This window comes from Rhinoderma darwinii, chromosome 5 (assembly GCF_050947455.1).
Source record: "Rhinoderma darwinii isolate aRhiDar2 chromosome 5, aRhiDar2.hap1, whole genome shotgun sequence".
Classification (NCBI taxonomy): domain Eukaryota; kingdom Metazoa; phylum Chordata; class Amphibia; order Anura; family Rhinodermatidae; genus Rhinoderma; species Rhinoderma darwinii.
This window is the reverse complement of record NC_134691.1, coordinates 339,660,835-339,687,348: the sequence shown is the minus strand read 5'-3', so window position 1 is coordinate 339,687,348 and position 26,514 is coordinate 339,660,835.

Here is a 26,514-nt window from a genome sequence, read left to right as displayed (position 1 = left end):
AGCTACATCGGTTATTCCACAGATTCACCGTTCTCACAGTAAAGAAGGCTACCTCTGGAGATTGAACCTTTTTTTCTCCAGATGGAGGGAGCGCCCCCTTGTTTTTTGAGGGGGTTTTACATGGAACAGGATTTCACCATATTTTTTGTATGTGCCATTCATATATTTATATAAGTTAATCATGTCCCCCCTTAGTCGTCTCTTTTCATGGATAAATAAGTTTAATTCTTTTAATCTTTCCTCATAACTTAGATTCTCCATGCCCCTTATTAGTTTAGTTGCTCTTTTTTTGTATTTTTTCCAACTCCAGGGCATCCAGAACTGAACTGCATATTCTAGATGAGGCCTCACTAATTGTCATGCCCAAGGCCGTGGGGCCGTCAGGCTCACTCACCTCCTGACGCCCGCAACCATGGATCTGCGAGCGCTGGCCCCAGTCTCCTCCTCAGGAGACGCCAGCGCTCACTTCCGATCACCTCGGCCGGGTCCCGTAGGGTGCGAACTGGACTTTAAGAAGGGACCAGCCCCTTCCTCTCACGCCTGAGCGTTGTTGTCGTACCCTAAGTTTGTCTATGCAAATGGTCTCCTAGTGTTTTCCAGTTCCCAGTGTTCCTTGTTCCTGTATCCTGTTACCTGTATCCCGTACTAGCCTGGTCAAGTGCCGTGCTGAGCTGAAGTCGTGCTGTGTTGTATGCCACGCCTGTCCTGCTTCACCACGCCTGACGTCTACCTGCTGCCTAGTCCCAGCCAAGCATGTCTTGCTACTGTCCGAGCTGCCACAGGTACCCTATACGAACTATAGGCTGTAACCTGCGCCCTGTTGGCCAGCTGCCATACCGCCAAGGCGGTAAGGCCCAGTGGGTCCACGAATCCAACGTGACACTAATGCTTTGTAAAGTAGTAATATTACACCCCTGTCCCGCGAGTCCAGGCCTCTTTTAATACACAACAATATCTTGCTAGCCTTTGAAGCAGCTGACTGACATTGTGCTGTTATTTAGTCTATGATCTACAAGTACAACCAGATCCATATCTACAAGTGACTCCCCCAGTGTAGCTCCCCCTGGGACATATGATGCATGCAGGTTGTTAGTGCCCTGATGCATAACTTTACATTTATCTACATTAAACCTCATTTGCCAACTGGACGCCCAAACACTTAGTGTCCAAATCCGCTTGTAATTCATGAACATCTTCCATAGACTGAACATTACTACATAGCTTGGTGTTATCTGCAAAAATAGAAATAGTGCTATTAATCCCATCCTCTATAGCATTAATAAATAAGTTGAATAATAGGGGTCCCAGCACTGAACCCCGGGGTCACCACTTATTACTGGGGACCATTCAGAGTAGGAATCATTGACCACAACTCTCTGGATACGGTCCTTGAGCAATTCTCAATCCAATTACAAACTATACTTTCTAAACCTATAGTCCTTAATTTACCCATTAGACGTCTATGGGGGACAGTGTCAAATGCCTTTACAAAGTCCAAAAACACTATGTCCACAGCGGCCCCTCTGTCTAGGCTTCTGCTCACCTCTTCATAAAAACTAATCATTATAGTCATTATTATAGTCTTCCATTATATACTGCCTCCTTTTTTTCCTTCACCTTCAAAATTTTCTCCATATTTTTCATCCTCAGTGATCAATAGCTGTCCCTTACCACTGTGATTCCTTTTACTTTGGAGAAGGCCCCCTTAGCTGCTGCGTCCCATATCAGCTGCCATGCATGTGACCCTGGTAGTTCGGCTCTTGGGCATGGATTCAGTCGAGCATGTGAAAGTGTTGGGGGTACCAGAGGGAGTTATATCACAGTGATTGACTGCATTGGATTCCTGAGAGAAGGAGGGGGAGGAGCCTTTGGGTGACCCAGTGACATAAGCCCTACAAAAGTTAACATGGCTCCTTGGTCAGATGTAGATAAGATGTAGTATAGCAAGAGATTTGGAGTCTATCCTTTCAGAATTTCTATCTAAATGGCTTTTGGGTGGGTGGTCTCTCCGTGGTGTGATGTCAGAGCTGTGCTCAGTGCTCTGAGCGAATCGGATGTCTTCCCCTCCCTTTTCCCCTTTTGCTGTTCCACTGAAACAATGAATGAAAAATTGCAGCTGCATCCCCCTCCTCCCCCTCTTCCCCCTACTTTTTTTTTTACAATTCCCAGAAAAGGGAAGTTCACTCTGCTGGTCAGTAGGGACAGTGGACATAGGTAAAATGTAGGGATTATGTCCCTTAATAAGACATAGTACAAAGTTTCATATAGTCATATATACTACTAAGGTGAAGTTACTATCTGGACAATCCCTTCTTAGAATAAAACCGCCCCGCTGATCAACTGATCGCCACAGGTTCAGCTTGTCAACCCCTGGCGATCAGGTGTAGTAGCCATGGAAAGATCTGTGCGGCCGCTCAGGGGAACTGTAGTTATTAGATGAAACCCTTAATAAATGGGGCAATCATGTGTTACATAGTCTCCTAGGGTCTGTCAGGGCGGTAGTTTATTTTTGTAGTGGCTTTCTGCTCTGACTCAAAGAGGGGAGTCCCAAGCAGGGGACCCCCACTATCATGTCATTAAGGGCATATGTCCAGGGGTTGGCCCAGCAGGACAGCCCCTTTGGGCTCCTCTGTCTTCAAAAAGTTGAATATTACCAGTTAGTTGCTGTATTCTAGTGCTCATAAATTATACACAATCACATCTAGTACTAGTTTATATGGGGAACGCTGATAAGGAACATGCGCCAGACGCACGGGATCTGCTCTCCATCAGGAGATGGTGAACACAGTGTTTTGCTTGAAGCACTAAAATATGAGAACAAAAAAAAATCTAATTCATTAACAAAAAAAATAAATCAGCAGTTTCAAACTAAATAGGTTCAGTGCCATGGAAACGAGTCCTGATAAAGAATAGATGGCAATCTGCAATAATGGGAAACAGATCTTATAGCTTCACGTGAGCGCATGGCACGGTGTTACTAGGGGGCCCTGATGGTGCAAACGGCAGCTCAAAGTTTTTATTGCCTCCCCCCCCCCCAAAAAATAGAGAACAGAAAAGTAATACCGTCATATAATGGCTACATAATTTATATACTGTAAGGATAAGTTCACACAGGGCAGATACACTTCGAAAAAGTACACACCGCATCCGAACTGTTGCCCGCAGGGAATTCCGGCTGAAAAAAACGCACCAGATTGTGGTGTAGTTTTTCGTCCGGAATGTCTGCTGCGGAAATCCTGCAATGAAAAAAAAAATGGATATACTTACCGTGGCGAAGCGTCCCTCTGCCGTCCTGACTTCCTGCAGCCCTGGGGTGACGTTTCATCCCATGTGACCGCTATGGCCTGTGATTGGCTGCAGAGGTCTTATGGGACGACACGTCATCCCCGGAGGCTGGCCTGGACCAAGAAGCACAGAATTCTGGGTAAGTATAAGATTTTTTTTTTCCTGAGTTGCGAGTTTTGCAGCGGGATGGCAGCTTTTCCGCCGCAAAAATCCCAACATCTGCTATTTGTTGCGAGTTTTACCTCCTAATTGAAATCAATGGAGAAAACCCAGAACAGAGAAGCAGCGGTTACGCAAATACAACTGACATGCTGCGGATAAAAAAACCGCACTGCAGGTCAATTTCTGAGCGTTTCTTTCCGCTTTTCATTTACGCAGCGTGTGGAGGAGATTTGCTGCCACTGTATTATGCTGGGGATATTCCGTAACGAAATCCGTTATGGAAAACCTGCAGTATTTGCGCTACATGTGAACCCGATCTAATACTGCCATGTAGTGCCCACACAATACATTCCATGCCTAATCCAGTCCTTGGGGGTACCCTATGAAATGAGGGTCCTAAGCAATTACCCAGTTTGCCACCTCCTAAAACTGGCCTCGTTTGGAGTGGGTGAGGGGCATGACAATGATGGGGGTGTGAGGCTGCAGGAGGACAATGGTTCATGCTCTAGGAGGGGTAGAACAGAATAAAATTGGTGTTGGGGGGGGGAGGTAATAATTATGGAGTAACATGCGGTACATTCTGCAGGACAGGATCATACTAACGGCCGGGCACCCGACACCCATGCAAAGTGTGTTTGTGTTATGCAGGATGTGGGTTCAGAGAGGTGCACCATTTTTTTTTTAGGTGAGTGCTTTTTTTTTACATTTATTTTTTCACTTTTTAGATTGTTTTATAAGATTTTTGTAATTTAATTTATTATATTTTTAATAAAAATATTTTTGCATTTTACGGTTTCATTTTTGGATTTATTTTTCAATGTTAGCCGGGAACAGAAAGCCCGTGTGCTCCCTGCTGTCCTCATATACCGAGCACTGATAACAGTGATATCACGGTAACGGCCCATATATATATATACACCTGTGAGCTGTATACATAGACATGCAGAGGAGACACAGATTTTGCCTTTCCTGCATTCTTCTGAGTCCCCTCTGCCAAGGGACTCACTGTGACCTCACTAATGAAGTCATGGGGTTCCCTAGAAAATGGTCAAATGCAGGATAGGGTGTAGAGCCAGAACCAAGCTCATAATATAAATATACTACCAAAATCCTCAAGGTCTTAAAGACGCAGATACAGTTGAATTCAGGGAATGGAGACCGGGTCGGCATCCCACCTCTCCCCGATTCTGCAAACTGACTATTACTTTTACTACCGGTTCGGAAGAACCGGCTGAATCCCACCCCTAATTTGTCCGTCCACTTAATCTTAACATTGCATCTCGTATAAAATATCTCTGAACTGTCCCATTTTCATAGGGTTGTCCTGCAAAACGGACCTTAAACGGACGGAGCTTACACAATTATGCCCCAATTGGGCATTTCTGGTAGGTTTTGTGGTTGTTTTTGGGGGTGAACTATGGTCGTGGGCTTAACAATGACCCGCAAATGCAGATGTGTATTCATATCTAACTGCACTACATTTCCTAATCAGTCTTATCTTTGGCAAAACCTTCTTATGACATGACTATGTGCAACTCACAACTGATGCCTGTGGGAATTAGGTAAAATAACAAAAGGGGAGGAGTCTATTTACTGCCGTGGGAAAAAAGGTGTCACGGAGTTGTTGCAATATAGAAACCAGACTGTAACAGGGAAATACTTGGAGCCCTAATCCTTTGCGATGGGACATTTGATTATTTAATACATGGCCTTTGTTACACCAGGGGATTAACCGCTCATTTCGTACTCGGCGAGCTGCGCCAGTCGGCGTACTTGACATTTAAAGGTTTGTGCAGTCGTTCTGTATGGATCACACATGACTGCTGGTCAATGTGATGACAAATATGAAAATTTTCTTCAATTATCTGAGGGAATGGTGAAAAGTGCAGGGTTGCTCTGTGTTGAATCGGGCGCGTAATGACGGAAATTGCTCACCGCGCCGGCACTCAGGAAGCTTCTTCCGTTCAATAATTTCAGTTTTGACTTGAAAAGATCAGAAAACATCAACAGCAAATTTTTTTTTCTTTCTGGATTGTGCGGAGTTTAAGTTAGAACTGAAGGGCATAAAATGATATTTTAATACTAACACAATAATTTGCCCTCACAATCCACCTGCACAGCAAAAGTATTTGCACCCCCTGCAGATGTCCACATCGTCTTCTATACCTCACGTCACCATTAAATTTAAAGGGGAAATCCATCTTTTCGAAACATCATAGATTTGTGTCAGTAGTCAGCAGATTTAAGAGTCACTCCGCCTTTCATCCGTTAGAGCGGAGTTCTTAAATGAGTACCCCCAAAGCTAAGCCCATGCTCTGAGATGCACAGAATGAGTACGGTGCAAGTAGCCCCTTGTTACATGGCACGTACCCCTGGGGCACACTTAGGGTATGTTCACACGGCTTATTTTCGGCCGTTTTTCGGGCCGGAAGCAGAGCGCCTCCAAACATCTGCTCATTGATTTCAATAGGAAATACAGCGTTCCGTTACGACGGGTAATTCTTTTACGCGGCCGTTTTAAAAAACGGCGCGTGAAAAGACGCCCCGTAAAAAGAAGTGCATGTCACTTCTTCAGCCGTTTTTGGAGCCGTTTTTCATTGACTCTATAGAAAAACAGCTCCAGAAACGGCCGTAAAAAACGCGAGTTTGCTTAAAAAACGGCTGAAAATCAGGAGCTGTTCTCCCTTTTCAAGATCTCTGCTTGCTTTCAGTAAACAGGAACATTCTTGTTTACATCCAAAGGCTGAAAACCAGTACAGATCTAATGCTTTACTTCTCACAGCTGAGGGTTTGCTACAATTCTATCCAGTCAAATGAACTAAAAAGTTTGCACACCAGGCTGATACATTTTACCCCCGCTGATATATTGTAGAAAACTATCAGGACAGGACAGGACAGGACAGGACAGGAGAGAGATTTGTGCTACTGGTGTGTGTGGCTCACAGTGGATTGTCTGAACTTGATACAATTGTAGCAATCCCTCAGCTGTGAGAAGTATTAGGTCTGTGAAGGTTTTCAGCCTCTGAAAGCAAACAAGAATGTTCCCCTTCATTTACTGCAAGCAGAGATTTTGAAAAGGGTGAGAAATTTAAACACAAAATCTTTTCGAAAGTTGCAGAACTTTATATTATACAATTATTACAATTTATATATAGTACATGAAACCGGACAACGATATTAGGGGAAATCGCTTAGGTTTCCATCACCCACTGGGAGTAGACATGCCCCGCCCACCACCTCATTGACATAATAGCAGCTGCAGGATTGCCTATAAGGTCATAGTCTCTGGGTGCCACTTAGTTCTAGAGAGAGTGATGCTGCACTGCAAAGCAATGTGACTACTGAAGAAGGCCCAATGGCAACTCAAGGGGGTATATAGTTAGTTTTATGTAAAGAACTGGAGAACCGGCGCCTGTTAATCTGTCATCCCGGGAGGCTGAATAATGACTGGAGCGATCTCAGCAATTTAAAGTAAGTTACAGTGATTTAGGGGAAGACAAAGAGACTATTATTTCGGCTTTCCCAAAAATAAATTTTATTTTTTTAAATAAAAAATATCACTAAATCTAAAGCGTCGCTATAACTCTGCTGTGCTACGACGTGCAGACTGTAAATAACTCCGCTTGTATAATATTTCAAGGAGGAATTGAAACGGGGTCGTCACATAATGACAAACTAAACCATCAACAATGCTGCATTTTTATGGAACCTGAAAACATTTATCTTCAAGGACCGTTCCATATAAATGAATGAGAGCGGACACTAAAAAGTTTTTTTTTTTTAAATTTTTTTTGCTTTTATGTTTGGCTGCATTTCTTTTATGCAAATTCTATTGTTCAAAAAGAGAATGCTTTATTAAACCCGACACAGGATCGGCCCTGAACAAAAAGTTCTAATCTTCTTGATCTCTAGACAGGAACAATTATACGTTTGGATCAATCCTTCCTCCCTCCAGACCGCAGCTTTGATGTGCTTGGCCCGCTCCTTGCGCCGTCATTGGCATCGAGATTGAATTTTTATTATACACCGCTGAAGCCCATCGCCTCTTCTCTCACCCTCTTCCTTCACTCTCTTCTCAGTATTGTGCTTCTTCAGTCATAGCTTTCCAATATCATATGTGACAAGGAATGGATTATGTGGATCTCTCACATGCAACACACTAAATTGGCCCATTGGGCAATCGCATAACACCAAATGGCCCCCGGAGTTCCCCTTCCGACCCATGTGGACTTGGATGGGGGCCAGAAGTGGATTCCATCCAACAGCCATCAGTAAAATGGATTACTTTATCTGAGCATCTCACATGAATGGGTTGGTTTGGATTAGTAACCCTAGATTTTCCCTACTTCCTTCTTGGATCAATAACTTTGACTTCCAAAACGCCAACCCCCATGCGGTCTTTCGTAGATGGGCTCGGAGGGGGTTGACCTGCATTGACCAGATAATTAATATGCTCCCTCGTCGTCCCTACTCATTTAATGATCTACGTATCCAATACGATTTTCTGGGACAACACCCATTTTATTACATGCAGGCCTGTGGCTATGCTCACAAGGTCATTCGACACTTACACAATCAAGACTGGGATGACTTCTTCTGTCACTTAACTCCATCTCATCAATGCCACAAAAGACTGATCACTACCTATTATAACGGTTTAAGACAGCCATTGGACTACACTAAATCGCGATCGGGTGTATCTTACTGGGCTGACCACTTAGATCACATAACTCATGACGATATCCTGTCATCTGTAACTACGGCTGCCAAATACCTCCCATCAGCCATGTACTAGGAGAAGTCCTTTAAGATACACTACCGTTCAAAAGTTTAGGGTCACTTAGAAATTTCCTTATTTTTTAAAGAAAAGCACAGTTTTTATCAATGAAGATAACATTAAATTAATCAGAAATACACTCTATACATTGTTAATGTGGTAAATGACTATTCTAGCTGCAAACGTCTGGTTTTTAATGCAATATCTACATAGGTGTATAGAGACCCATTTCCAGCAACCATCACTCCAGTGTTCTAATGGTACATTGTGTTTGCTAACTGTGTTAGAAGGCTAATGGATGATTAGAAAATACGTGAAAACCCTTGTACAATTATGTTAGCACCGCTGTAAACAGTTTTGCTGTTTAGAGGAGCTATAAAACTGACCTTCCTTTGAGCTAGTTGAGAATCTGGAGCATTACATTTCTGGGTTCTATTAAACTCTCACAATGGCTAGAAAAAGAGAGCTTTCATGTGAAACTCGACAGTCTATTCTTGTTCTTAGAAATGAAGGCTATTCCATGCGAGAAATTGCCAAGAAACTGAAGATTTCCTACAACGGTGTGTACTACTCCCTTCAGAGGACAGCACAAACAGGCTCTAACAAGAGTAGAAAGAGAAGTGGGAGGCCCCGCTGCACAACTGAGCAACAAGACAAGTACATTAGAGTCTCTAGTTTGAGAAATAGACGCCTCACAGATCCTCAACTGGCAGCTTCATTAAATAGTACCCGCAAAACGCCAGTGTCAACGTCTACAGTGAAGAGGCGACTCCGGGATGCTGGCCTTCAGGGCAGAGTGGCAAAGAAAAAGCCATATCTGAGACTGGCTAATAAAAGGAAAAGATTAATATGGGCAAAAGCTCAGACATTGGACAGAGGAAGATTGGAAAAAAGTGTTATGGACAGACGAATGGAAGTTTGAGGTGTTTGGATCACACAGAAGAACATTTGTGAGACGCAGAACAACTGAAAAGATGCTGGAAGAGTGCCTGACGCCATCTGTCAAGCATGGTGGAGGTCATGTGATGGTCTGGGGTTGCTTTGGTGCTGGTAAAGTGGGAGATTTGTACAAGGTAAAAGGGATTTTGAATAAGGAAGGCTATCACTCCATTTTGCAACGCCATGCCATACCCTGTGGACAGCGCTTTATTGAAGCCAATTTCATCCTACAACAGGACAATGACCCAAAGCACCTCCAAATGATGCAAGAACTATTTAGGGAAGAAGCCGGCAGCTGGTATTCTATCTGTAATGGAGTGGCCAGCGCAGTCACCAGATCTCAACCCCATAGAGATGTTGTAGGAGCAGCTTGACCGTATGGTACGCAAGAAGTGCCCATCAAGCCAATCCAACTTGTGGGAGGGGCTTCTGGAAGCATGGGGTGAAATTTCTCCCGATTACCTCAGCAAATTAACAGCTCGAATGCCAAAGGTCTGCAATGCTGGAATTGCTGCAAATGGAGCATTCCAAGACCAAAGCAAAGTGTGAAGGAGAAAATTATTATTTCAAATAAAAATCATTATTTCTAACCTTGTCAATGTCTTGACTATATTTTCTAGTCATTTTGCAACTCATTTGATAAATATAAGTGTGAGTTTGCATGGAAAACACAAAATTGTCTGGGTGACCCCAAACTTTTGAACGGTAGTGTAGCTCATCGGGCTTACGTCTCCCCTCACAGGGGCTTTCTCATGGGTAACTCCTCGGACCCTTCGTGTTTTAAGTGTGGAGCACCACACGCAGACCTGTTACATTGTCTCTGGTTATGCCCAACTATTGCTGACTGTTGGCGAAAAGTACAATACTTTGTGTCTAACACCCTGTCTATAAAATGCCCCTCCACCCAAAAGTGGGGTCTATTTGGGATACTGCCACCTTCCATGACTTTCTCCCGAAACATCACAAAAAATTATTATATTATGTCTCTGCGGCTGCTAGGAAGGTGATCCTCCAGGTTTGGAGAAATAATACACCCCCCCCCCCCCACATCGTATTTTCCTAGAAAAAATATCTTATCTTTTCAGAATGGATTGGGTGGAGACCTCTCTTTGAAAACAGCACAAAACTGAAGCCTTTTTCATGTTGTGGGAGAACTTTATACCTCTCTTACCACTTCATATAAAACAAAAAATAATTGCATGCTTTGGCTCCACAACTTGGTATCTGGAACATCAGCTGTCTGGTGTGGCACCAATCATAATATAATTCCGTAATATCTGTACTACATCGCGGTAACGATGGAGGATACACGTGTCCATCATCTTCCCCCTCCCCCTCTATCCTTCCCTTTCCCCCTTCTTTATGGTTTATTTAGTGTGTTTTATGTCCTTTAAAAACAAGCACAAAAAAAACAACTAAAGAATCCATTGATTTCAGTGAAAGCCGTGTAATACTTTATTTCACCTGCGGTGGTGCTGTAGGGAAATTAAACCGGTTTTACTACAGATTGCAGCTGATCTGTGGGAGTATCAACAACTGGAAAGCAATAATCCAGGTCGAAGGAATGAACATGTACGTTGATTAATCAACCAGTAGATCATAAATGTCTCTTTACACACAACCATTGGGAACACCTTGTGTCAATGGTGAATTGGATCCACACAATGTCCCTGTGATGACATTGAGCTGCCAGAAAACAGACAGGAAGTGTTGTCACAAGGACTTAAAGAAGCTCTTTGAACCGGGTTTGTAACTTCAAGTCCAGATAACCCAGGATATAAGTTGACAAATAAAGAAAAAATGTTACACCTTTGTGATCACAGATACTTAGTTTGTTCTGGGATATTGGCACAAGTGGTTTTCCATGGACTTATTCACTGTCCACTCTGGGCACCTGAGAAGTCAACAGCATCTCTATCTAAACTACCGGGAGTAGACCATGGTCTGTGGTAACAGTGAGCAGGTGACTTCTAGTAGAATAACCTAAGAGCTGGTAGGATAACGTGGCGCCAAATCAACAGGCAGATGGATGGTTTCAGGTAGAACATGAAGGTCACCAGATGGAATAGACGGAGAATAGGGGGGGGGGGATTGTCCTGTAGGAACAGTGGTCATCAATGGTGAGGACAGAATCAACATGGAGGAGTATAGGCAAAAAGAAAGGTTGGGTTGCAAACCAGTCACAAAAAGGCCAGTAGGTCACTATAAAGGCCAGTAGGTCACTATAAAAGCCAGTAGGTCACTATAAAGTTGGGCAGAAAAGCTGAGGAAAGGTTTAAACACTAAAAGCTGCCACAGATACCCTAGTGGGACCTACGAAAAGTCTAAACAATGATGATGATTATGTACGTATATGTGCAATTCCACTGTGTATAAAGCGCAGAGCGGCAGCCATTAATCTTTTACAATGGGGCAAGGGAAGTAATTTCTTTACATTCTCCTTAAGGAACTGATAATATTTCCTAGTAAAGTCACTACCATGCAGTACCACTCCTGACCTGAGGGTGTGCTGTTTAGCAAAAAATTACCATAAGCAACAGAAAACATAAATCCCTTCCATTCAGGCTCAGGTGGTAAATGTAAAGCTCCATCTAGTCGTAATGACATTTATTGTAGTGATTAAAATTTTCTTTGCTAAAACATTTTTTGATGTGGTTCTAAACTGTGTGTTACCATTCTGCTCCCTGGTGTTTGATAACTTCTAAAGGTTTTCTGGGACTATAATATGAATGGCCTATCCTAAAAATAGGCAATAATTGTCTTATTGTAGGGAGTCCAACTCCTGCACCCCCACCTATCAGCTGCATGAAGGGGCTGTGGCGCTCCTTCATTGTTTAGCAGGCACAGCGCCGTCAATTTGGTATTGGCTGGGTCTGGTACTACAGCTCGATGAGCTGCTGTGAGCTGCAGTACCAGACCCAGCCACTACCAAATCTACGGCGCTGTGCCTGGATAAACCTTTCAAGCAGCTGATCGGTGGAGATCCCAGGAGTCGGATCGCCACCGGCCAGATATTAATGGCCTACCCTAAGAAAAGGCCCTCAATATTACAGTCTTGGATAACCCTTTTAATGCTTGGTGGCTTTGCCTCATATAGAATAAATGTAGTAGCTAATAGTACACCCCCTCCCTTTCTGGTAAGGCGTATGAGGTCTCCTCTGAGCTGTATGTGGCGTGTGGAGTCTGAAAAGGACCTTATGTTTATTTCTGGTCCTAAGTGTCAATCATGTGAATCATAGTAATTAGAAGTTCTGAAAAGAATACAATTCCGGTTTATCTCTATAATCCTGGATGTAACCCCTGGAGCATCACTGCTCTTTTTTTTTCCGAAATCCTTTTAAAAATTGTTGTCTTCTTAATCTCAGCCGTCTGATGTTTCCATGACAACCGTATTGGCAGCGCGAGGCTGAGGGGAAAACCGCGCTCTACCCCCTGGACATATACTGGACTGTGCACAGTACAAGCTGCAATTTAGTTGAGGTGTGAATATTATTGCAGATCGGCTGAACGCCCCAGAGACCTGCAAAGTGGGAACGTTACCGCCAGTTTCTTCTTTTTATAGTTCGTATTTATTCCCAACGATAAAGGTTCAACACACCATTTCCTCGAGCACTTGACTCGCACTCTTCTGCCGCATCTCTTTTGGGAAAGCTTGGTGACTGACAACCAATGTGATTGTTACTGCTCCCACATGGGAAGTCACCCAACTTTCCTAGAGGCCTAAATGACACGTCTAGTTTAGATATCTAGTTCTGATAACTCAATACAGCGTCACCTGGTGCATGTAATTTCTAAAAATGTATTTGTAAAATAAGTAATTGCCCCTTAAGCTTAAAAAGTATAGTCACTTTATATCACCATTTTACAGCATTATAATTAATATGAATTAAAAGTTGTTACTTTGTAAATATATTACTTATGTTGTGTTAGGCTATTCCATCAGCAGAATAGTGAGTGCAGCTCTGGAGTATAATACAGGCTGTAACTCAGGGTCAGTACAGGATAAGTAATGTAATGTATGTACACAGTGACTCCATCAGCAGAATAGTGAGTGCAGCTCTGGAGTATAATACAGGATATAACTCAGGATCAGTACAGGATAAGTAATGTATGTACACAGTGACTCCACCAGCAGAATAGTGAGTGTAGCTCTGGATTATAATACAGGATGTAACTCAGGATCAGTACAGGATAAGTAATGTAATGTATGTACACAGTGACTCCACCAGCAGAATAGTGAGTTCAGCTCTGGAGTATAATACAGGATATAACTTAGGATCACTACAGGATAAGTAATGTAATGTATGTACGTACGTACGTACGTACGTACGTACGTACGTACGCAGTTAGTGAGTGCAGCTCTGGAGTATAATACAGGATGTAACTCTGGATCAGTACAGGATAAGTAATGTAATGTATATACACAGTGACTCCACCAGCAGAATAGTGAATGCAGCTCTGGAGTATAATACAGGCTGTAACTCAGGGTCAGTACAGGATAAGTAATGTAATGTATGTACACAGTGACTCCACCAGCAGAATAGTGAGTGCAGCTCTGGAGTATAATACAGGATGTAACTCAGGATCAGTACAGGATAAGTAATGTAATGTATGTACACAGTGACTCCACCAGCAGAATAGTGAGTTCAGCTCTGGAGTATAATACAGGATATAACTCAGGATCACTACAGGATAAGTAATGTAATGTACGTACGTACGTACGTACGCAGTTAGTGAGTGCAGCTCTGGAGTATAATACAGGATGTTACTCAGGATCAGTACAGGATAAGTAATGTAATGTATGTACACAGTGACTCCACCAGCAAAATAGTGAGTGCAGCTCTGGAGTATAATACAGGATATAACTCAGGATCAGTACAGGATAAGTAATGTATGTACACAGTGACTCCACCAGCAGAATAGCGAGTGCAGCTCTGGAGTATAATACAGGATGTAACTCAGGATCAGTACAGGATAAGTAATGTAATGTATGTACACAGTGACTCCACCAGCAGAATAGTGAGTGCAGCTCAAGAGTATAATACAGGATGTAACTCAGGATCAGTACAGGATAAGTAATGTAATGTATGTACACAGTGACTCCACCAGCAGAATAGTGAGTTCAGCTCTGGAGTATAATACAGGATATAACTCAGGATCACTACAGGATAAGTAATGTAATGTATGTACGTACGTACGTACGTACGTACGTACGTACGTACGTACGTACGTACGTACGCAGTTAGTGAGTGCAGCTCTGGAGTATAATACAGGATGTAACTCTGGATCAGTACAGGATAAGTAATGTAATGTATATACACAGTGACTCCACCAGCAGAATAGTGAATGCAGCTCTGGAGTATAATACAGGCTGTAACTCAGGGTCAGTACTGGATAAGTAATGTAATGTATGTACACAGTGACTCCACCAGCAGAATAGTGAGTGCAGCTCTGGAGTATAATACAGGATGTAACTCAGGATCAGTACAGGATAAGTAATGTAATGTATGTACACAGTGACTCCACCAGCAGAATAGTGAGTTCAGCTCTGGAGTATAATACAGGATATAACTCAGGATCACTACAGGATAAGTAATGTAATGTATGTACGTACGTACGTACGTACGTACGTACGTACGTACGCAGTTAGTGAGTGCAGCTCTGGAGTATAATACAGGATGTAACTCTGGATCAGTACAGGATAAGTAATGTAATGTATGTACACAGTGACTCCACCAGCAAAATAGTGAGTGCAGCTCTGGAGTATAATACAGGATATAACTCAGGATCACTACAGGATAAGTAATGTAATGTATGTACACAGTGACTCCACCAACAGAATAGTGAGTGCAGCTCTGGAGTATAATACAGGATGTTACTCAGGATCAGTACAGGATAAGTAATGTAATGTATGTACACAGTGACTCCACCAGCAAAATAGTGAGTGCAGCTCTGGAGTATAATACAGGATATAACTCAGGATCAGTACAGGATAAGTAATGTATGTACACAGTGACTCCACCAGCAGAATAGCGAGTGCAGCTCTGGAGTATAATACAGGATGTAACTCAGGATCAGTACAGGATAAGTAATGTAATGTATGTACACAGTGACTCCACCAGCAGAATAGTGAGTGCAGCTCAAGAGTATAATACAGGATGTAACTCAGGATCAGTACAGGATAAGTAATGTAATGTATGTACACAGTGACTCCACCAGCAGAATAGTGAGTGCAGCTCTGGAGTATAATACAGGATGTTACTCAGGATCAGTACAGGATAAGTAATGTAATGTATGTACACAGTGACTCCACCAGCAGAATAGTGAGTGCAGCTCTGGAGTATAATACAGGATGTAACTCAGGATCAGTACAGGATAAGTAATGTATGTACACAGTGACTCCACCAGCAGAATAGTGAGTGCTGCTCTGGAGTATAATACAGGAAATAACTCAGGATCAGTACAGGATAAGTAATGTAATGTATGTACACAGTGACTCCACCAGCAGAATAGCGAGTGCAGCTCTGGAGTATAATACAGGATGTAACTCAGGATCAGTACAGGATAAGTAATGTAATGTATGTACACAGTGACTCCACCAGCAGAATAGTGAGTACAGCTCTGGAGTATAATACAGGATGTAACTCTGGATCAGTACAGGATAAGTAATGTAATGTATGTACACAGTGACTCCACCAGCAGAATAGTGAGTGCAGCTCTGGAGTATAATACAGGATGTAACTCAGGATCAGTACAGGATAAGTAATGTATGTACACAGTGACTCCACCAGCAGAATAGTGAGTGCTGCTCTGGAGTATAATACAGGATATAACTCAGGATCAGTACAGGATAAGTAATGTAATGTATGTACACAGTGACTCCACCAGCAGAATAGCGAGTGCAGCTCTGGAGTATAATACAGGATGTAACTCAGGATCAGTACATGATAAGTAATGTAATGTATACACAGTGACTCCACCAGCAGAATAGTGAGTGCAGCTCTGGAGTATAATACAGGATGTAACTCAGGATCAGTACAGGATAAGTAATGTAATGTATGTACACAGTGACTCCACCAGCAGAATAGTGAGTGCAGCTCTGGAGTATAATACAGGATGTAACTCAGGATCAGTACAGGATAAGTAATGTAATGTATGTACACAGTGACTCCACCAGCAGAATAGTGAGTGCAGCTCTGGAGTATAATACAGGATGTAAGTCAGGATCAGTACTGGATAAGTAATGTAATGTATGTACACAGTGACTCCACCAGCAGAATAGCGAGTGCAGCTCTGGAGTATAATACAGGATGTAACTCAGGATCAGTACAGGATAAGTAATGTAATGTATGTACACAGTGACTCCACCAGCAGAATAGTGAGTACAGCTCAAGAGTATAATACAGGATGTAACTCAGGATCAGTACAGGATAAGTAATGTAATGTATGTACACAGTGACTCCACCAGCAGAATAGTGAGTGCAGCTCTGGAGTATAATACAGGATGTTACTCAGGATCAGTACAGGATAAGTAATGTAATGTATGTACACAGTGACTCCACCAGCAGAATAGTGAGTGCAGCTCTGGAGTATAATACAGGATGTAACTCAGGATCAGTACAGGATAAGTAATGTATGTACACAGTGACTCCACCAGCAGAATAGTGAGTGCTGCTCTGGAGTATAATACAGGAAATAACTCAGGATCAGTACAGGATAAGTAATGTAATGTATGTACACAGTGACTCCACCAGCAGAATAGCGAGTGCAGCTCTGGAGTATAATACAGGATGTAACTCAGGATCAGTACAGGATAAGTAATGTAATGTATGTACACAGTGACTCCACCAGCAGAATAGTGAGTACAGCTCTGGAGTATAATACAGGATGTAACTCTGGATCAGTACAGGATAAGTAATGTAATGTATGTACACAGTGACTCCACCAGCAGAATAGTGAGTGCAGCTCTGGAGTATAATACAGGATGTAACTCAGGATCAGTACAGGATAAGTAATGTATGTACACAGTGACTCCACCAGCAGAATAGTGAGTGCTGCTCTGGAGTATAATACAGGATATAACTCAGGATCAGTACAGGATAAGTAATGTAATGTATGTACACAGTGACTCCACCAGCAGAATAGCGAGTGCAGCTCTGGAGTATAATACAGGATGTAACTCAGGATCAGTACATGATAAGTAATGTAATGTATACACAGTGACTCCACCAGCAGAATAGTGAGTGCAGCTCTGGAGTATAATACAGGATGTAACTCAGGATCAGTACAGGATAAGTAATGTAATGTATGTACACAGTGACTCCACCAGCAGAATAGTGAGTGCAGCTCTGGAGTATAATACAGGATGTAACTCAGGATCAGTACAGGATAAGTAATGTAATGTATGTACACAGTGACTCCACCAGCAGAATAGTGAGTGCAGCTCTGGAGTATAATAGAGTCTGTAGATCAGGGTCAGTACAGGATAAGTTATGTTTTGTACACAGTGACCCAAATTTAATATTTAAGTTAATATGACAAATTTTGAATAAACAGGTATCTGGATAAAAGGGAAATCTGCAACTATGACTCTACCTGATGTTCTGTTGAAAGTTCACTTAGTAATGAATTATTAAGCATTGAACATGAGGGGGGGGGGCACTTTCTTTGGAACATTCTGCCACTGATTGATTACACATAACGTTGGCAATTAAAATAAAATGTTATTAGGGAAATATAATGATCTGAATCCGTTCTTATATTTTAGTCAATACAATAGATCAATGCTTCAAAAGAGTTTTGCCAATTTGTCGTCAAGGTTTAGAGGATCATACATTTAATGTGGGTGCCGGGTGCCGAGCAATCATTGATCTGATTTATGTTTTTTTTGTGTTTGCATGAATTGTCACGAGTACATCACGCACAGGGGCAAAAAACAGTTAAATTCCTAATGGAATAATTTTCTTCTTGACAGCTTGTAAGTAAACTTCCAAGATTGGCTCCATAGCAACAAGACGACTGATCCCGGCCGACAGTGATGATTCCTCTATTACCTTAATCGTTAATAAAGTGACAGCATCCAACGCAATATTAACCGTGCAAATGAATCTGTCCCCAACTTGCAAATTCCTTATTGTTAAATTCTCTTTAGGACTTTCATTATTACTGGGTACTGCTAGATTATAACATTGGAAAAAGGGGGAAATACCCCACTGTATATGAGCTATGAATTTAAAGGGGTATTCCAGTATCCAAAAAATACATTTTCTTTCATGGGATTCATATATTAAAAATATTTGTAAAATATTTTTTGTATTAAAAAAATGCACAAATATTAATTCTCCCAGCAACCACCAGGTCTTCAGTAGAGGCTCCAGAATATATAGGTCGTACATGCTTTGTCTCATATTTTTCAACTGGCCACCCTTGGGCTTCTATAAATTCTCATTGCTGCAGACAAGAAGCCCTTACAGGATCCAAAAGCTCCTGGGTGAGTGGAAAAATAGATGGTCGGTGGTGTGAACTATAGAATGGTTATTTTAAAACCATACTTGTCAACTTTATATAGGTGCCCCACCTATCCATAAAGGACATGCCCCAATACATGACCCCCTTTATTACATCCCAAAAGTAATACAGACCCTATAAATAAATATCACCTTCAATTCAGACCCCAGAGACCCATACCAGACCTCCTAAATAAATACAGACCTCAGACCAGACCTCCGAAATTAATACAGCCCACCTAAAGTAATTCAGACTTCAGGGCGGACATGTAGATACTCAGCCTCCTCACTCTTTCAGTTCTCTTCAATCTGGGGCGCCGCTACAGATAAAATCCTGACTTCAGCCCGGAGTCATCATATCGCCTGCAAAGGAGCCCGAGAACAAACAGGACTACAGAAACGGCGAGAGGTGAGTATATTTTAGAGGACATCGGGCACCCGGGAGATAGACCTCCCAGAAGTCTGGAGGTCTCGTCTTTTCCTGGCAGCCTCCCTCACATTTTACCCCTGTAACTCATGGCACCAACTTTGGACAAGGCAATAGGACATTATTACTAACATTGGGTAGTGTCCAGGGTCGGCGTCAAGCATTATTAGTATATAGTATACTGGGTAGGTTAAGGGAGGTTTGTAAAAATGGGCCCGCTGTGAATCGCCCAAGGGCCCACGTAAACTTGGAGCCTTCTCTGAGGGTACAGCCTTTAGTACTTGTGTTGGCACCCCCACATATCTTGTGATACAGTGAAGAAATAACCATACTATACAGTGCCTAATTCTAAATGCCATAAGGTATGATGCCTAAATACCCCCACCAACATACACTGCAAAAATATTACACTGTACATTGGCTAAGCAGCAGTGCCACAGAATACCTAAGTAACAACCACCATACAGTGCTCAAATACCACCATACAGTGCTCAAATACCAACATACAATGCTCGAATACCACCATACAGTGCTCAAATACCACCACACAGTGCTCGAATACCAACATACAGTGCTCAAATACCACCATACAGTGCTCAAATACCAACATACAATGCTCGAATACCACCATACAGTGCTGGAATACCACCACACAGTGCTCGAATACCAACATACAGTGCTCAAATACCACCATACAATGATCAAATACCACCACACAGTGCTCGAATACCACCATACAGTGCTCAAATAAGTACCATCATACAGTACTCAAATACCAACATACAGTGCTTGAATACTATCATACAGTGCTCAAATACCACCATAGTGTGCAAATACCACCATACAGTGCTCAAATACCACCCTACAGTGCTCAAATACCACCATACAGTGCTCAAATACCACCATACAGTGCTCAAATACCAACATACAGTGCTCAGATACCACCATACAATGCTCCAATACAACCATACAATGCTCAAATACCACCATACAGTGCCCAAATACCACCATACAGTGTGCAAATACCACCATACAGTGCGCAAATACCACCATACAGTGCTCAAATACAACCATACAGTGCGAAAATACCACCCTACAGTGCTCAGATACCACCATACAGTGCTCAGATACCACCATACAGTGCTCAGATACCACCATACAGTGCTCAAATACCACCATACATTGCTGAAATACCACCATACAGTGCTCAGATACCACCATACAATGCTCAAAAGTCACCATACAGTGCTCAAATACCACCATACAGTGCTCAAATACCACCATACAGTGCTCAAATACCACCATACAGTTGTTAAATACCACCATACAATGCTCAAATACCACTATATAATCCTCAAATACCACCATAAAATGCTCAAACACCAACCTACAGTTGTTAAATACCACCATACAGTGCTCAGATATCACCATACAGTGCTCAAATACCACCATACAGTGCTCAGATATCACCATACAGTGCTCAGATACCGCCATACAGTGTTCAAATACCACCATACAGTGCTCAAATACCAGCATACAGTGCTCAGATATCCCCATACAGTGTTCAGATACCACCATACAGTGCTCAAATACCACCATACAATGCTCAAATACCACCATACAGTGCTCAGATATCACCATACAGTGTTCAAATACCACCATATATTATTTAGATACCACTATACAGTGCTTAAACACCAACATACAGTTCTTAAATACACCATACAATGCTTCATTTGTAAACTGCCTGAAGAAGGAGCCTCTGTGCTCTGAAAGCCGCATATAGAACTTTTATGGTTAGCCAATAAAGGTATCACACCTATTATATTTTTGTCTTTTTTGACACAAAAGTATTTAACATTTCATACCATACAATGCTCAAATACCAATATCAATTTCTCAAATATCACCATTCAGTGACTTAATAACAGATTTATACATAAAGTAATCTCACAAGTCTCGGGTACCAGGCCATTGCTGGCGCCCACTTCAGCAGTAGCGTTTGTTGCGCCCTGCAATTTCCATTTTTCCATTGAAGCCTTTGTTTCATGCTGCATACATTTATTGCTTTTGTGTTTGATCTCTCGCTACATGATGATTATTATAATACACACACTTTGTATCAGCGCAGGTATAGAGATGAAATGTTCAAAAACAGCAAAACCAAGAGCCAAATGTCTGCAGGAAGAAAGAGTAAAAAATAAATCACTTCATAAACCCTCACATGTTATCTGCTGCATGAATTATTAATAGCAATGAATAATACAAAGTGTTAGGCTGAATTCACACGACCGGGTCCCGCCCGAGCCCGAGTGTCGGCTGGTAAAATCGGCCATTTTGCCCGGCCGGTTTGCATAAAGTTTTGCATCCGTTCCGGGCAGATCTGGACAGTGACATCAGCGGCAACTCCTGAAGGGGAATCCCCATGTGTTCGGGGATTCCGCTTCAGGAGTTTCCCCTGATGTTATTGCCCAGATATGGACAGAGACATCAAGCGCTCTGTCCAGCAGCGGAATCCCCGAAAACAAGGAGCTAAAGTGGGGCTAGCACATAGCAGAGCGGGGAGATACCTCCCTGCTGTGCTATAGTGGCGTCGCTACAGCAGTAGCAGCCGCAGCAGCTGCTAGCGGCGCCATGGAAGGTGTCGCCGGGCCAGGGCGCTTTTAAAACAAGCAGGGGAAGGGAGCCAGCGCAGCGCTCCCTTCCACCTGCTGTACACCCCGGCCCTGCCACACAGTATCTCCAGCGTACAGCCATTCGTCCGAATGGCATCAACTCCTCCTCCTCACATGCACTCTGCGCTGTGAGGAGGAGGAGATAGAGCGCAAGCGACGGAAAACCCGGCTATCACTCGGGACACATTCCGGTGATGGCCGTGTATTACCCGGCCCCATAGACTTCTATGGGAGCTGGGCGGCCGGGCACCCGGCCGAAAACAGAGCATGTCCCATTTTTTGACGGCCGGTTTTCCAGGCAGTCAAAAAATCAGTCGTGTGAATAGCCCCATTAGGGGTCTATTATTCCTAATGCAGCCGGGTGCCGGCCGATTTATGAACGGCCGGCACCCGGCCGGGAAACCCTGTCGTGTGAATGAGCCCTTACATTGGTTACAGTGTATGTATCTGTATGTATATGTAAAGTGTAAAGTATAAATGTGGGATTTGTGTAGATGATTGTTTCTGTAAATGAGTAGATGTACAACTATGAGCGTTTTCTGTATCTGTATGTATATGAATATATTGTGTGTATGTACGTGAATATATTGTGTGTGTATGTCTGTGGATATACTGTATGTGTATGTATCTGAATATACTGTATGTGTATGTATGTGAATATTCCGTATGTGCCCGCAGGGCCCGCAGCATGAGGGGGCCCGTGCCACCCACCAGCACGGCCCCCCCTCCCATGGCCGGAGGCTCTGCTAGCAGCTGCTATGGCTGCTACAGCGCGACGCCACTGAAGGGGTTGTTCCTACAAAATACATGCATCCTCTATCCACAGGATAGGGGATACATGTGTGATCGCTGGGACGCCCAGCGATAAGGAGAACGGGGGACCGAAAGTCACCCGAAGTTCTCCATGAAAAACCTCAGACTTCCGGGGTCTGTGTAATGACGGGGTAGGGAGACAGACAGGTGAGCCCTAATCTACCCGCCACTCAGTCCCTGCCTACTTGCAACGGCCCGTCCTAGGCGACGGCGTACAACTGGGCGACGGTCCCTACTCTCACTATGTGCACGACAGACAGACAGACAAGGGTACAAAGAAGCTAAGGGAAAAGGGGCAGATGCCCACGGCGACACCGTGAGCTACAAGTGTAGTGAACGAGCCGAGTCAAACCAGGAGTGTACGAGGTACCAAACGCAGAGCAAGAAAGTAGTCAGTAAAGCCACGGTCGATATGAAGCAGAGGACAAATATTACAAGCAGCAGCAGCAGAGCCAGGAAACAAGCAGAATCACAGGCAAAGGAGAAGCAGGGAATGAAGGTATAAATAGACAGAGGGCGGGAGCTAGCTCCGTCTGGCCAGGCTGTGATAGGCTCTCCCACTCCTCAGCCTCCCATCCTGAGTGGTAGAAGAAGGAGTCCCTCTATCAGACTTAGGAGCAGGTGCAGACTGACTAACCACGGGCGTCGACACAGAAGCTGTGTCTGGCAGATCCTTTACAATCTGTCTGCAGCTCCATAGAAATGACTTGCGCACCGGTCGCGCTTGTGCGCATGGGTGACCAGCGCTCCTTTCATTTTTCTTGAACTGCGCAGACGCCGGAAGTCCGAGGTTTGTCATGGAGAACTTCGGGGGACTTTCGGTCCCCTGTTCTCCTTTTCGCTGCTAGCGATCACACATGTATCCCCTATCCTGTGGATAGGGGATACATCTCTTTTGTAGGACAAACTATAGGCCATTTTTTTTGGATGGGGGGTCTGTATGGCGTTATCTACAGGGGGGGTCTGTATGGCGTTATCTACAGAGGGGTTCTGTATGGCGTTATCTACAGGGGGGTCTGTATGGCGTTATCTACAGGGGGACACTGTATGGCATTACCTACAGGGGGACTCTGTATGGCGTTACCTACAGGGGGACTCTGTATGGCGTTATCTACAGGAGGGGTCTGTATGGCGTTATCTACAGGGGGCGTCTGTATGGCGTTATCTACAGGGGGGATTTGGGGCTGCAAGACATTATCTACAGGGGGGCTGTATGGCGTTATCTACAGGGGGCTGTATGGCGTTATATACGGGGGAGCTGTATGGCGTTACCTACAGGGGGCTGTATGGCATTATCTACAGTGGGGATTTGGGGCTGTAAGACGTTATCTACAGGGGGGCTATAAGGCGTTATCTACAGGGGGCTGTGCATGGCGCTATCTAAAGGGGGCTTTGTATGGTGCTATCTATAGGGGGCGCTGTGTGGTGGAATCTATAGGGAAGCACTATCTACAAGGAGGGGTTGTGTGATACCCAGCGGAGGGGCGGCCCCAGTCAAAAGTTTGCTATGGGGCCCAGTCTTTCCTAGTTACGCCCCTGTCTGTGAATATACTGTGTGTGTATGTAGGTGAATATATTGTATGTGTATGTATGTGAATATGTTGTGTGTGTGTGTATGTATGTGAATATTCTGTATGTGTATGTCTGTGGATATATTGTGTGTGTATGTATGTGAATATGTTGTGTGTGTATGTATGTGAATATTCTGTATGTGTATGTCTGTGGATATACTATGTGTGTATGTATGTGAATATATTGTATGTGTATGTCTGTGAATATACTGTGTGTGTATGTATGTGAATATATTGTGTGTATGTATGTATGTGAATATATTGTATGTGTATGTATGTGAATATGTTGTGTGTGTATGTATGTGAATATTCCGTATGTGTATGTCTGTGGATATATTGTGTGTGTATGTATGTGAATATTCTATATGTGTATGTATATAAATATATTGTATGTGTATGTATGTGAATATATTGTATGTGTATGTATGTGAATATATTGTATGTGTATGTATGTGAATATATTGTATGTGTATGTATGTGAATATATTGTGTGTATGTATGTATGTGAATATTCTGTATGTGTGTGTCTGTGGATATATTGTGTTTGTATGTATGTGAATATTCTGTATGTGTATGTATGTAAATATATTGTATGTGTATGTATGTGAATATATTGTATGTGTATGCATGTGAATATTCTGTATGTGTATGTATGTGAATATATTGTATGTGTATGTATGTGAATATTCTGTATGTGTATGTATGTGAATATATTGTATGTGTATGTCTGTGGATATACTGTGTGTGTATGTATGTGAATATATTGTGTGTGTATGTATGTGAATATTCTGTATGTGTATGTCTGTGGATATACTGTGTGTGTATGTATGTGAATATATTGTATGTGTATGTATGTCAATATTCTGTATGTGTATGTCTGTGGATATACTGTGTGTGTATGTATGTGAATATATTGTGTTTGTATGTATGTGAATATTCTGTATGTGTATGTATGTGAATATTCTGTATGTGTATGTCTGTGGATATACTGTGTGTGTATGTATGTGAATATATTGTGTTTGTATGTATGTGAATATTCTGTATGTGTATGTCTGTGGATATACTGTGTGTGTATGTATGTGAATATATTGTGTTTGTATGTATGTGAATATTCTGTATGTGTATGTATGTCAATATTCTGTATGTGTATGTCTGTGGATATACTGTGTGTGTATGTATGTGAATATATTGTGTTTGTATGTATGTGAATATTCTGTATGTGTATGTCTGTGGATATACTGTGTGTGTATGTATGTGAATATATTGTGTTTGTATGTGAATATACTGTGTTTGTATGTATGTGAATATTCTGTATGTGTATGTTCAGTTACAAGCAAGTTGCTTTACCAGAATTTGACAATGTGATTGTTATGCCACTAAATTTGCGCTCCACTGGAAGTCAGTAGGAGAATGCTGTGTGACAGCTGTGTTATTATTCACTTCTAAAAAGCGTAACAGTTGCACAATTATCACATGTTGTACTAAACGTACATCAAGAGTCAACTTCTCTGCATCTCTCTGTTGCAGAAGAATTCAGTTCTACAAATAGCGCAACTCAACCGATGGATGTGTTTGTCGCACAACTTCTAGTTCTTGCCACAGTTATATAAGTTATATAACTAATCATAGTTTATCTCAGGTTTACCTGTGTGATGTATGATCGTGTTTGCATTGAAGTATATGTACACCTATGTATGTGTAATGCTCAAATATGTACCACCATACAGTACTCAAATACCAACATACAGTGCTCAAATACCACCATACAGTTCTCGAATACCACCATACAGTGCTCAGATACCAACATACAGTGCTCAAATACCACCATACAGTGCTCAAATACCACCATACAGTGCTCAGATACCAACATACAGTGCTTAAATACCACCATACAGTGCTCAAATACCGCCATACAGTGCTCAGATACCACAATACAATGCTCAAATACCAACATACAATGCTCAAATACCACCATACAGTGCTCAGATACCAACATACAATGCTCAAATACCAACATACAATGCTCAAATACCAACATACAATGCTCAAATACTAACATACAATGCTCAAATACCAACATACAGTGCTCAAATACCAACATAAAGTGCTCGAATACCACCATACAGTGCTCAAATACCACCATACACTGGTCAGATACACGATACAATGCTCAAATACCACCATACAATGCTCAAATACCACCATACAATGCTCAAATACCGCCATACAATGCTCAAATACCAACATACAGTGCTCAAATACCAACATACAGTGCTCAAATACCACCATACAGTGCTCGAATGCCACCATACAGTGCTCAGATACCACCATACAATGCTCAAATACCAACATACAGTGC